Genomic DNA, 10,658 nt, shown 5'->3' on the forward strand with positions numbered 1-10,658 from the left:
AAAATTTTAGGTTATCTAGTGCCTCTCATTCAATGCTTGGATGGACACCTGGGAATAAGTCTGGATTGAGATTTAGTGTGGATTCTAAGTTTGTACCCTTACGTTGAAATTTACTGTTGATTTTTTATGAATTTTTTTATTTGTCTATGGACCTTTATTTTTTATTTTTTAAATTTATTTATAGGTGGTGCTGAGAATCGAACCCAGTGCCTCACACATGCTAGGCAAGCACTCCACCGCTGCCACAAGCCCACCCTTACTGTTGATTTTTTAAGAGTCAATTCTTCATTGGGGGGGGGGGCAGTGGCGCATACCTTGCAATCCCAGTGGCTTCAGAGACTGAGGAAAGAGGATCCTGAGTTCAGAGCCAGCCTTAGCAATTTAGTGAGGCCCTAAGCAATTCAAAGAGACCCTGTCTCTAAATAAAATGTAAAGAAGGGCTGGGGATGTGGCTCCATGGTTAAGCACCTCTGGATTCAATCCTCAGTACCAAAAAAAAAAAAAAAAAGGTTTCATAATTATATTTTCAGTTAATTTTAGTTAATTGTGCCAAGCTGGTCACTGTTTAGATACCCATGGTTCCATGGAACTTCGATTCCAAGAAGCATCAGAGAAAACCAAATAGTTAATATACTGTTTAATGTTGGATATATCAGAGCTCTGAAGAAAGTAAAAAGGATAAGAAAAGAAGGGGACAGGAATGCTATTTTAGGAAGATGGTCAGAGATGCCTTCCCTTCCATTGTAACATTTGCGTTAATACACCTGAATTGTGTTTGGGAGGGAACTATGAAAATATCTGGGGTGAGTGAGAGTCACAGACAAATGACTATGACTGAGGCAAAACCATGATTGATATGGTCCAAGAAGAAAAAAATCTGCAGAAATGAGCAGGAACAAGAGAGGTGGTTGGCCAGAAAGACTCGGGGCAATTTAGAGTTGAGTTTAAAGTTCAGTTGAGAACTCCAGATTTTAAGTGGAAATGGTAAGTCAGTAGAGAATGTGGCCATTCAGATATCAAAGTAACAGTTATTGTTCTTTTGCAGTGCTGGGGATTGAACCCTGGGCCTTACATATGCTAGGCATGTGTTCTACCACTGAGCGACATCCCCAGCCCAGAGATTGACATTTGTATACTAAAATGTCAACAGTATGTATCCCTGGGCAGAAAGATTTCAGATGTTCTTCCCATTTTGCTTCTCTGATTTTTTTTTTAATTTATTCTCAAGCATTGAGCCCCTACCATTCTCCTAACCAATAGTTCTTAACAAAGTTGATCTTTTTTGTACAATATATAAATTCCTTTCCAATTCAGTAAGTATAATGGTTAATCTGTTGTTTGGCTGTATCACATATATCTTTCACTCAATTTTTAAGCATTTTGGTTGCAAATAAAATATTTAGCTCTTTGTGTGGGGGCACCTCTAAAGTCTGACCACTTTGCATATGTTATTTAAGATGCTGGAGGGTAACAATAAAGTGTGACAAATGACCCATTTTGGGGAGACAAACTGGCAAAATGTTACCACTTGAATGGAAAAGTAAGGGCAAGGCTGGCATGGTGACACTTATAATCCTAGCATTTTAGGAGGCTGAGGCAGGAGGTGTGTAAATTCAAGAATAACTTTGGCACTGTAGGTAGATCCTGTTACAAAATAAATGAATAAATAAAAAGGCCTGGGGATATAGCTCAGTGATAGAGCACCCCAGGAACAACTCCCAATAGTGCCCCCAAAAAAGCATAGAATATCTAAAATAGGTGACAGGTGACTATTCTCAGACTTTGTTTTAGATCATGAGGAACAGGTCAGAAGGATTTTGCAGCATAAGAAGATAGAATGTTCAGTGGCTTATCTATAATTAGGTTAAAGAGTGAGGAAGGGAGCGGGTAGTGGTTAGATTTAAACAGATCAATTTTGTCATTTCATAGCTTGGGTTTTTTTTTTTTTTTTTTTTTTGGTGCTGGGTGTTGAACTGACGGCCTTGCATATGCTAAATACGTGCTGTTTTACAGCTTTTAAAAAATATTTTAAAATATAGTTTAGTGGTTAATGGACCTTTATTTTATTTATTGGTATGTGGTGCTGAGAATTGAACCCCGTGTCTCTTACATACTAGGCAAGTACTCTTCCACTGAGCTACAACCCCAGCCCGGCTACAAAGATTATTTAAATTTTAATGGATTTTTTTTTTTAGATTTTTATCAGTTTCTGTATCTTTCAAATATACGTTGAGTGAGTTTAAGACAATAAGTCTGATGTAGGTCAAGTGTAACTTCACAGTGCTTTTTTAATATGTGTTAGCAGCATTATTCATTTTAATGAATCACTGTTTTATTGTTTTTTAATTTTTTATCTTAACTCTGTGTTGTTGTTGTTTTATTTTGTAGTATTGAGTATATGAACCCAGGGATGCTCTACTACTGAGCTATGTCCCCAGCCCTTTTTATTTTTTATTTTGAGAGTGGGTCTAATTTATTTAGGCTGGCCTTAAACTCATGATCCTCCTGCTTCAGCCTTCTGAGTAACTGGGATTACAGATGTGTATCACCATGCCTGGCTCTAGTGCTTCATTTTATCTACCCGCCCCTTTTCTTTAATATCTACAAATTTTTTAGGCAATGAAATGAGCTATGGCTTTGAGGACTCTGTTGGAGGTGAGAGGATTGTTGATATGAAGGCTTGGGGAAAAAAAGGAAACATTATGAATCATTGGTGTGAGAATTACACAAAGCATTAGGTTATATTCAATTTTGAGACATTTTTGTTTGCCTTCAAATGACATTTAATGAGTATTTGAAACTACTGTGATACATGGGAATTGAACATTCCCTAAAGGCTTGTGTATTGAAGGCTTGGTCCCCAATACAGCAATAGTCAGAGGTGGGGTGTTGGGATGGGATTGGATCATGAGGATTCTGACCTCATCATGGATTAGTCCATTGACAGATGAATAATTTGATGGCATTATTGGCAGCTGGTAGAGACCTTAGGAGATGGGGCCTATTGGGGAAGTGATTCCTAATTGGGAAATTAAACCGTTTAATTTTTTCTATGAAGAAAAATATTGAAATGATATAGAAAATAAATACTATGTAGAAGTTGATTATTTTAAAATACCTTAGGTTTTAGAGTTGAGGTTGGGTTTTAAACTTTCGTGCTGTAATGGTATGACTTCGGGAGAATGTGTATTTTCTAATTCAGAACTTCCAGATCCAAAGCACTGATAATGCCTATCCTATGTGACTCCATGGGGTTTTTGAAAAATTAAGCATGATATGTCTAAAACCCTTTGAGATCTTAAGAAGAGAATATGTGAAAGAAGATTATCTCAATTTTCTAACGTAAGGCTTTGCTGAAAGAACATGTTCAATACATACTTGTTAATTTAACATGAAAAAAGGAGTCTGAGCAGTAGCATATATGACACAATAGAAAGATGTTTCTTAGTACCATAATTCTCAGACTGTATCACCACACAATCTGTATTTTATAACCATAAGTATCACACAGTATACTGTTTGAAATAATGAGCTATACTTTTTTGGTACCAAGGATTGAACCCAGAGTCAGGCTTGCTATTTTGTAACAACTCACTCTCTCAGGGTCCCATGAGAACTACTTTAATCTAATGAGGGCAACACTCCCAATGGTCTAATCACCTACCACTAGGTTCTACCTCTTAAGGATTCCACCACCTCTGTGCTGCCACACCAAGGCCAAGCTTCCAAAACAGGAACCCTCAGAGGGCATACTCAAACCATAGCAACCGTGACTTTTCTGATTTGTTTATCTCCCTATACCCTGAGATCCTAGTATAATACTTAATATGCAATAGGTAGACGGTAATATTTGTAAGATGAATGGCTATAGGTTATAGAAATAAGTTCAGTGTAGATCTATGTTCAGTGTTGACTACATCTGCAATAAGATTCAGTTTCCCTAAATGTATAAAGACTAAAGTTTGCTAAAGTAAAATAAAATAACTCTTCTTGTGGTTTATATATGAAGTATCCCCCCCCCCAAGCTTCATTGTGAGATAAAACAAGAATGTTTAGAGGTGAAATGATTAGGTTATGAGAGCCTTAACATAATGAGTCGGTTAATCCACTGATTTGGCTTAACTGGGCAGTAGCTATAGGCAGGTAGAGTATGAATGGAGGAAGTAGTCACTGGAGGCATGCCTTCAGGGTTTGTATTTTGTCCCTGGTTAGTGGAGCTCTGTTTTCTGGCTGTTATGTCCTGAGCTGCTTTCCTCAACCACACCAGTTTGCCTTAGATGTTTTGCCTCACCTGAGGCCCAGTACAATGAGGTTGGCCATCTCAGCACTGAGACCTCTGAAACCATAAGCCAAAATGGACTCTTTCTCCTCTATATTGTTCTTAGGTATTTTGGTGACACAGATGCAAAAGCTGACCAAAACCACCCCATACTAGTCAACTTTTATATATTTGTGTGATTAGTAAAATGAGAGACACTTATGAGAAATTCAAGAAAGTAAATTAAAATACAGACCAAGACTCATTTTAAGAATCAGCAATTTCTTTTATCTAATAAAATCTCAATTCTCAAAGGAATTTTGCAAATTCTTTTGTTGTTCTATCATTTGTATTGTATTGATAGTAATCCAGTTAATTGGGCCATGGTAAGGAGCTTAGAAATGTTTAGGATACACTAAAATTTTTGTTGTGTGGGTAATTACAACAAAACATGATCTGTTTATGAAATAAGTTTTGAAAGCAGTCATTAGTCTTTTTTTTTTTAGATAACTAAATGTATGAATCAAGAAAAGTATCCCCCCCAAAAAAAGAAGGGAAAAGAGATCATTTTAAACTTATTGTCTTAATTTTAAAATGTAAGATAACTAAAACATACTAATGAAATAAAATCAAGGAGATCTTTTCCTCATATGAATGTATTTATTTTTCTATTGTAAAGCAGGGTTACCTTCAAAAATAAAATGACACCAACATGGTATAAGACAATTTGGACCATGAAATTTCAATAGACAATATTGATAAATCAGGGTTAACACTGCATTAAAGACCATTAACTAATACTCATTTAACAAACTTTTAATAAAGTATATTATATGTCAACATTGTAGCAATACCCAAGGTTATACAAGTATAGTTTAAAAAAATTTTTTAATTGTAGATGGACACAATCCCTTCATTTTATTTTATTTATTTTTATGCAGTAAGGACCTAACCCAGTAACTCACCTGGTAGGCAAGTGCTCTACCATTGAGTCACACTCCCAGCACCAATACAATTATACTTTTATTGTAGCTGTCCTTTACTGAGAGCTAATTAAATGTGGAGCAAGTGCTTTAAAGGAATTATCTCAGTTCATTCTCATGGGAGAGATGCTTTTATTATTTTCAACAAACAATTGGGGACAGAAGCTTTCCAGAGTTCTGCTTTCAAAAAATTCCCCTGGAGGGATGAGAAGAATAATAAACATAAAGTACTAAGTGCTCCAGTGGAGAGTGCCTAAGAAGAACTGCCTTTAGCTGGTGGCAGGAAGGAAAGTCTTCCAGAGGATAAGATGCCTGCCTTGGATTTAAAAGAGGAGTTTGCAGGGTAGAGAAGATTGGAAAATATTGCTAGCATCTCAGAAGAGTGGAAAAATCTGCTAGCATCTCAGAAGACTCATATGACATGAGTTGAAGATTAGTGAGACTTTTTCTATAAGTATTTTTTTCATCACATAACACACATTGCATAGTTCCTTGTTTAAATAAAGATCTGGCTTGGGCCAGGAGGGAACAACTGTTTGAGTTGTCATGAAGTGGGGGAGGGGGCTGGAGTGCTGCAGGGATTGTAGGACCAGCGTATTGGCTAGAACTTTGTTAGTCATTTATCTGTTGAACACTTTTTGGCCTTAACAAGTCTATAGAATGTATAAATGTCTGGGAGACTTCATACTTATTAGATTATGGCTGAGTTATTACACTTTGGTTAATAAACACTAGACAGGAAGTCAAGAGTGGGAATGGGACCTGCCTGAACAGAGGGATGGCTTCAAAATGGGGCAAAGGGCACTAATAAGGGAGAGGGGCACCCAAACAAGTTGTCTACATAATATTTTACTTTTTGGACCTGAAAAATGTAAGAAAGTACTTTCTAAATCAAGCATTGTGGTTCATTATTTTCTTATTATTTGCGTATTCTGTCAGCATCCAAACTCCCATTATTATTGATATCCTGATCTCCCATGAGGCAAACAAATGAATTAAGGGCGTCACATGAATTTTTTGTGGTATGGTTTCCAGTACACAAAAACATTTCTTTAAAAAAAAAAAAAAAAAAAAAAACTTTATTTTACTTATTTTTATGTGGTGCTGAGGATCGAACCCAGGGCCTTGCCTGTGCTAGGCAAGCACTCTACCGCTGAGCCACAACCCCAGCCCCAAAACATTATGATTCTACTCTACATGTGTCTATTAAGTGTATAAGAGCATGTCTTAAAAAAGTGTATACTTGAATTCAAAAAACTTTATTGCTAAAATAATGTTAACAGTCACCTGAACCTTCAGACAGGGGTAATCTTTTTGTTGGTTGTTTTGATGTTGATGGCTGTTGACTCATCAGGTTGGCAGTTCCTCAAAGCTGGGGTGACTGTAGCAATTCTTTCTTTCCTTTTTTTTTTTTTACATTTGCTGCAGTGGTCAACTCTTCCTGTCATAGAAGATTTCTCTGTAGCATGCAATACTATTTCATAGCATTTTATCCACGATAGAGGTTCTTTTGCATTTGAAAACAATTATCTTAAACCCTGTCACCACTTTATCAGCTAAGTTTTGTAATATTCTCCATCCTTTCTTGTCATTTCGACAGTATTTACAGCATCTTCACCAGGAGTACTTTCCATCTCAAGAAACCACCTTCTTTGCCCATTCATGAGAAGCAACTCCTCATCTATTACAATTCATCATGAGATTGCAGGAATTCTGTGACATCTCTACATTCTACATCTAATTCTAGTTCTCTTACTGTTTTTACCATATCTGCAGTTACTTCCTCCACTGACATCTAGAGCCACTGCATATCAACCATGAGGGTTGGAACCAACTTCTTCCAAACTCCTGTTACTATTGATATTCTGATCTCCCATGAGGCATTAATGTTCTTATAGTGTTAAAAGACAAAATTACAACAAATCTAGATTTGCACATCGTTAATTGGCTTCATTTGTAATTCTAGAATCAGGGAACAGTCTGGACCAAAAATAGTTCAGAATGACCTCTTCTACAAATGGTTGAGGTTATATTTATAACCAGAGAATGGAAGTGATGTACAGAAAATGAAAGCAAGGCACAGAAATAGCTCAGCTGATTATAGCTCACATTTGTCTTATTTGAACATGGTTTGAACACTTTGCCACTTATGATATGCTGAGATTCAGCTACTTGTAAGAGTAGGTTACAGTCTGTTCATGTATCAAATTAGGTTATATTTCATTATGTACAGAAAAATCTTCAATTCTTTTGGTTAAAAATGTAGGGAGACAGCTTAAGCTAAACTTAACAATGGCATTTAGAATGGTGGAACCTTTCCAGAAGTCTTCAATTTACTTTGCCCAGCTCCATCAAATAAATCACTATCTATAGTAGCTATAGTTTTTCTAATGTGTTTCTAAAATAGTAAGTCTTGAAAGTTCAAATGACTTCTTGCTTCATGGGTGGAAAAATGGATATCACGAAATCAACATTGATTTCATTTTTTTTCATAATTTCATTCTCTATTAATCTCTGTCAGAGCATTGGGGTTACCAGGTGCACTGTCAATGACAGAAATATTTTATTTTATTTTTTTAAAAGATGAGCTTTATTGAATGTGAATGATATCTTTTTTTTAAATTATTTTTTTAAAATATTTATTTTTTAGTTTTTCGGCGGACACAACATCTTTGTATATGGTGCTGAGGATCGAACCCAGGCCGCACGCATGCCAGGTGAGCGCGCTACCACTTGAGCCACATCCCCAGCCCCGACAGAAATATTTTAAATGAAATATTTTTTTTTTCCTCTGACCAATAGGTTTCAGCAGTGAGCAGCAAAAAGTAAACTATGCAGTTACCAAGGCTTTGTTGTTCCATTTGTACAGTGTTGGCAGAGAAGATTTAGTATAATTCTTAATGGCCTTAGGATTTTTGGAATGATAAGTAATCACTGCCTTCAATTTAAAGACACTAGCTACATTAGCCCCTCATAACTGGGTCAGTCTGTCCTCTGAAGCTTTGAAGCCAGGCATTGACTACTCTCCAGCTAACAGTCCTAGACACATCTTCATCTAGTACAAGTCTATTGTGTCTGCATTGAAGATCTCTTCTTTAGTGTAATAATCTTCTTTAATTATTTCTGCTAGAACTTCTGGATGACTTGCTGCAGCATCTACATCAGCACTTCTTTCTTTCCTTTGCAGTTTTATGTTATAAAGATGGCTTCTTTCCTTAAGCCTCATGAACCAACCTCTCCAGCTGCAGACTTTTCGTCTGCAGTTTTTTCACCTCTCAGCCTTCCCTGAATTGAAGAGAGTCAGGGTTTTGTTCTGAGTAGGGATTTGGTATAAAATAAGTTTGTGACTGATTTGACTTTTCATGCAGAACACTAAAGTTTTCTTCACAAAATCTTTTGTCCTGTCGCATCTTTCTACTAAGCCTAAACATTTCTAGCTTTGGATTTATTTATTTATTTATTTATAATGTTTTCTTAGTTGGCAACAAACCTTTATTTTCCTTATTTATAAGAGAATCAAACCCAGCATCGCACATATGCTAGGCAAGTGCTCTACCACTGAGCTATGTATGTCCCCAGCCCTCTAGCTCTGGATTTATTTATTTATTTATTTTTGTTTTTAAAAGAGAGAGGAGGGGGGAGAGAGAGAGAGAGAATTTATTTTAGTTATTGGCAGACACAACATCTTTGTTGGTATGTGGTGCTGAGGATCGAACCCGGGCCGCACGCATGCCAGGCAAGCACGCTACCGCTTGAGCCACATCCCCAGCCCTCTAGCTCTGGATTTAAAGTGAGAGGTGTGAACTCTTTCTTTCATTTGAACACTTAGAGGCCACTGTCAGGTCATTACTTTGCTTATGTTTGATGTTGCTGTACCTTAGGGAATAGGGAGGCCTGAGGAAGTAAAAACAGATTGGGGACTGGCAGGTAGGCAGAACAGTCAGAACACAGAAACTTTTATTGGTCAAGTTCAATGTTTTAGAATTGGGTTTTTTTGCAGAGTAGTATAGAATTTGCCTAGCCTGGACAAGACCATGGGTTGGAACCTTGGCACCACAAAACCAAAAACAAAACAAAGTTTATTGTTTTATATGCTGTAGTTCGGTGCTCTTAAAACTATTATAATAGTAATATCAAATATCATGGATTATAGAACATAACAGTTTATTGTTTTATATGCTGTAGTTCGGTGCTCTTAAAACTATTATAATAGTAATATCAAATATCATGGATTACAGAACATAACAGATACAATAATAATAAAAAATTTTGAAATATCATGAGAAATACCAAAATGTGACAGACACATCAAGTTAGCACATGCTGTTGGAAAACTAGCTGTGATAAACTGATTTGATGTTGGGTTGCCACAGACCTTCAATTTGTGAAAACAAAACAAAAAAAACAATGATTTCTGAAAAGCACAATAAAGAGTATTATGCCTTTAATTTACAAAGGGTACTAGAGTAGATCCCAGGGAGCTTCAGAGTTTAAGTGCTCCTCCCTCCTGAGTAGTGGATTTCCTACCCCTTTGGCATGGTAATTCAAATTCAGGCAAATTTAGTGGAAGTATTTCCAAAGGTTAAAAAAATTTGGGGCTGGGATTGTGGCTCAGTGGTAGAGCACTTGCCTAGTATATGTGAAGCACTAGGTTTGATTCTCAGCACTACATAAAAATAAATATATAAAAATTCTCATCAACAACTAATGAAGGTGTGTGTGTGTGTGTGTGTGTGTGTGTGTGTGTGTGTGTGTGTGTGTGTGTATAAATAACAACAATAACAAAGGAAAAAAAACTTGGGGTTTGGGATGTAGTTCACTGGCAGAAGCTTCTCTACCATGTTCCATGCCCTGGGTTCCATTTCCAACATCAAAAATGTAAAACAAATCAAAACCCAACAAAACAACAACAAAAACCCTGAAAAACAAACCATCAAAAGCTTAACTAAATTATTTTCCTTTAAACTTATTATGTACTTTTTTTGAGGACCATGTTTTCTTGTCAAACTAGACTCAAATACCCATGACTATGTTATATCAATTTTTTAGAAATTTTATTATTTTTTGTGGTCCTGAGGTTGGAAACCAGGGCCTCCTGCTTGCCCAACACATGCTCTACCACTGAATAATACCTTCAGTCCCCTTATTAGTGTTAAAAGCCAATTTTGAAAACACTACCATTGTGGTGAGGCCAGCTTCAAACACACCAGGACCTTCTGGAAATCACTTGTTTCCAAGACTTGGATTAAGTGAAAAGAGCTATTTCCCATGAATCCATGATATACAAGGCATTGTGCTCCCTTGTTACTCACAAGGACCCTGGCCAGAAGGGAGCGGTGACGGGAATCGTCTTTGGCCGGCTGCAAACTGCCCCCACGCGGCCAGGGCCATGCTGCAGCACAGGGGCTCACGTGCCT

Source organism: Urocitellus parryii, chromosome 3, assembly GCF_045843805.1.
Source record: "Urocitellus parryii isolate mUroPar1 chromosome 3, mUroPar1.hap1, whole genome shotgun sequence".
In the NCBI taxonomy this organism is placed as follows: Eukaryota; Metazoa; Chordata; class Mammalia; order Rodentia; family Sciuridae; genus Urocitellus; species Urocitellus parryii.